Below are 4,196 nucleotides of genomic sequence, written 5' to 3' on the forward strand. Positions count from 1 at the left end.
AATTTGCAAATATTTTCTCCCATTTAGCAGGTTACTTTTTTATTTTGTTGCTGGCTTGTTTCACTGTGAAGAACCTTTTTAGTTTGATGTAGTTCCATTATAGTTTTCCTTTTTTTCCCTTTGCTTTTGGTGTTAGATCCAAAAAATTATTCCCAAGATATGTTTTCTTCTAGGTTTTTATGGTGTAAGGTCTTATATTCAAGTCTTCAAACCATTTTGAGTTAATTTTTTTGTAAGATAGTAGTCCTGTTCTTTTGTATATGGTTGTTCAGTTTTCCCAACACCATTTATTGAAAATATTGTCCTTTCCTCATTGTATGTTTGTTACTCCTTTGTCATAAATTAATTGTATATGCATGGGTTTATTTCTGGGCTCCCTATTCTTTTTCATTTATCCATCATGTCTGTTTATATGACAATAGCTAGAGCTTTGTAGTGTGGTTTGAAATTTGATAGTATGGCAGTAGTGTGATTTGGTAGTGTGATACTTCCAGCTTTGTTCTCTCTCAAGATTGCTTTAGTTATACTGGGTTTTTGGTGGTTCTATACAAATCTTATGATTGTAAGGATTGTACAGAATCTGTAGATTGCTTTGGGTAGTATGGACGTTTTAATAATATTAAATCTTCTAATCCATGAGCATGGGATATCTTTCCATGTATTTGCATCTTCAGTTTCTTTCATTAATGCCTTATAGTTTTCAGTGTACAGGTCTTTCATCTTCTTGGTTAAATTTTGTCCTAAGAATTTTATTTTTTCTGATGCACAGAAAAAAACTCTAGTATTTCTTAAATATTTATCAGATATTAAGAGTAGTGTCAGACACAATCATTCGTTAGGACTAGCTTTGTCTTTATGTGACAGAAAAATCAAAATAAACAAAAATGAACAAAAAATAAATAAAGTAAACAAAAATCTGACATTGATCTGTCTGTTGTATAAGAAAGTGCAAGTGATCCAGAGTAGTATTATACATGATACTCTCAGGAATCCACATTCCCTTTTACTTGTTGCTTTGCTCTATTATCAATTTATGGTTCAAAATAGCTGCTAGGGTTTCAGCCAATATATCCTTATTCTAGTTATCAAGAAGAAGGAGCAGAAGAAGGGCACACTCTCTGTATTTAAGAACACTTTCTGGAATTCCACTCTTTTCCACATTCCACTCTTACATTTATCACTGTATCAATTACCTATTGTTGGATAATAACTTAGCCCAACGTTTAGCAGCTATAAAACAACTCACAGTTCTGTAGTTCAGAAATCTGGGCATGGCTTGGTTATAAGTCTACGCTCAAGGTGTTGGTTAAGCTTGTGTTTTATGTGAAGACTTGTCTGGGGACAAATCCACCTCCAAGATTACATGTATGTTACTTGGCAGGATTTGGTTCTTTGCTGGCAGTTAGCTGAAGATTGTCCCTTGTTCCTGCCAGTTCCTTGTTCTCCAGTCTGATCCATTTGGTCAGAACTTCATTTCATGGCCACATCCAGATCAAAAGAATCCAGGAAATGAACTCTTTATTCTAGGTGACCATGTAGCAAAATAAAATCAATCATTCTACTATTAAAGGAGTAGAGGGGGAGCTCCAGCTCCCGGGATCCCTGACCCCGCAGCCTCCAGGCCGTTGTGGTCATGTTTAAAACCCTAAATTCTGTACACTTTAAAGGGGACCCTGAGACCAGAGTCACCAAACATGGCATTTCCCACACTTACAAGGATTGGTTTCCGATTGGAGGTGAAACCATGAAGAGAAAATAGAACAAATAATAATGCTTTTCTGCAATCACTTCTTGCTGCTGCTGGCCCTGGCTGCGCTGCTGGCCTTCATCAGCCTCAGCCTGCAATTCTTCCACCTGACCCCAGTGTCCACAGCTAAGAATGGAGTGAGTAGCAAGAGTGGAAAGAGAATCATGGCTGACCCAGTGACCAAACCCCCCGTGATGAACCCCATTTACGAAGCTCTTTTGTACTGCAACATTCCCAGTGTGGCTGAGCGCAGCATGGAAGGTCACACCCCGCATCATTTTAAGCTGATCTCAGTGCATGTGTTCATTCGACACAGGGACAGATACCCCCTGTATGTCATTCCCAAAACGAAGCGACCAGAAATTGACTGCACTCTGGTGGCCAACAGGAAACCATATCACCCTAAACTGGAAGCTTTCGTTAGTCACATGTCAAAAGGATCCGGAGCCTCTTTCGAAAGCCCTCTACACTCCCTGCCTCTTTAACCCAATCACCTACTGTGTGAGATGGGAGAGCTCACGCAGACAGGAGTCGTGCAGCATTTGCAGAATGGCCAGCTGCTGAGGGACATCTATCTAAAAAAACACAAACTCCTGCCGAATGACTGGTCGACAGAGCAGCTTTACTTGGAGACCACGGGGAAAAGCCGGACACTACAAAGTGGGCTAGCCTTGCTTTATGGCTTCCTCCCAGATTTTGACTGGAAGAAGATTCATTTCAGGCACCAGCCAAGTACCCTGTTCTGCTCTGGAAACTGCTAAGTGTCCAGTGAGAAACCAGTATCTAGAAAAGGAGCAGCGTCGGCAATACCTCTTGCGTTTGAAAAACAGCCAACTGGAGAGGACCTACGAAGACATGGCCAGGACCGTGGACGTGCCCACCAAGCAGCTTCGAGCTGCTAACCCCACAGACTCCATGCTCTGCCACTTTTGCCACAACGTCAGCTTCCCTTGCACTAGGAATGGCTGCATTGACATGGAGCACTTCAAGGTGATCAAGACGCATCAGATAGAGGACGAGAGAGAGGCGGGAGAAGAAACTGTATCTGGGCTACGCACTTCTGGGCGCCCACCCCATCCTGAACCAGACCATCAGCCGGATGCAGCGCACCGCAGAAGGCAGGAAAGAGGAAGTCTTTGCCCTCTACTCTGCGCATATCACCCTGTCACCAGTTCTCAGTGCCCTGGGCCTTATGGAAGCCCGATTCCCAAGGTTTGCAGCCAGGTTGATCTTTGAGCTCTGGCAAGACAGAGAAAAGCCCAGTGAGCATTCTGTCCGGATTCTTTATAATGGTGTTGATGTCACATTCCACACCTCTTTTTGCCAGGATCACCACAAGCATTCTTCCAAGCCTATGTGCCCCCTCGAAAACTTAGTCCGCTTTGTCAGGAGGGACATGTGTGTGGCCCTGGGGAGTAGCAGTAGTACTTATTATTATGATGTGTGTCACAGGGAAGGATTCTAAAAAGTATGCAGTGCGGTGCTTATAGAATCTATGCCAATACAGAGGGACGGGAAGGGTCTGCTTCTAGTTCTGTCCTTTGCCAAGGGTATAAGATTATTGAGCTATAAAGGCTAGAAATCATGTTTGAGCCACGTAGATGTTTGGGTTGAACAGTAAGTACGTTGCTATAATTGGGTACATGAGTTACTTGGCACATAATGGCCAGTTCACAGAGAGAGGAAGGTACTTTTATCACAGCCAGACTTTGTTTACGATACCAGAATAGTATTTCCATACCAAAAATTGCGAATCCACATGTGTATTATTTCAATCTGCCATGGTACTCTATGATGGAACCAGCAAACATCAGCTAAAATTTTCTTCATCTGGGGCAATTTTACCTTGTCCCTGTTCAGTGAAACATTTCCTGAAATTATTTATCTAAAATAGGGGTTGGCAAATTTTTTTCTGTACAGGGCCATAAGGATTTTAGACTCTGGGGACCCAAAGGCCACAGACAGTTGTAACTATTCAACTCTGCTCTTGTAAGGTGAAAGCAACCATAGACAACATGTAAACAAATAAGTGTGCCTGTGTTCACAGGGCCTAAGTTTGCCGACCCCTGATCTCAAAAAACAGGCCCTACTACATTTGCATTTTCAGCACTTTGAGAACCAGGTGAATACAAAGAATTACTCAGTGGTGCCTCCAGTAACTTCTGCGAGAAACACCGAATTTGGTCTGTATCTGGTATTAGAACAAACCTTAAGGGGAAATAAACATTGAATCAGAATGAATCATAGAAAAATTACTAGAATAATATTTGATGTTCATGATGATTACAGTAGAAGATAGTTTTTGGTATGTTTTAAATATTTGTCTGCTGTAGTCTGTTTGCTGTATATGCTGAAATTTTTGTATTCTGTTTAGTATTTTTATAGTTTAGGAAAATATTTTCTAAGACCAGTTTTAGATGTGCTCTTATTCCTATGTAATACTCAATAT

At 41.3% G+C, this 4,196-nt stretch overlaps 1 pseudogene; it reads left to right on the plus strand.

Annotated features, from left to right (window-relative positions):
• Positions 1-1,762: 1,762 nt before the first annotated feature.
• Positions 1,763-3,286, plus strand: LOC112932016 (2-phosphoxylose phosphatase 1 pseudogene; annotated as a pseudogene).
• The last annotated feature ends 910 nt before the right edge of the window (positions 3,287-4,196 follow it).

Source organism: Vulpes vulpes, chromosome X (genome assembly GCF_048418805.1).
Source record: "Vulpes vulpes isolate BD-2025 chromosome X, VulVul3, whole genome shotgun sequence".
NCBI lineage: Eukaryota > Metazoa > Chordata > Mammalia > Carnivora > Canidae > Vulpes > Vulpes vulpes.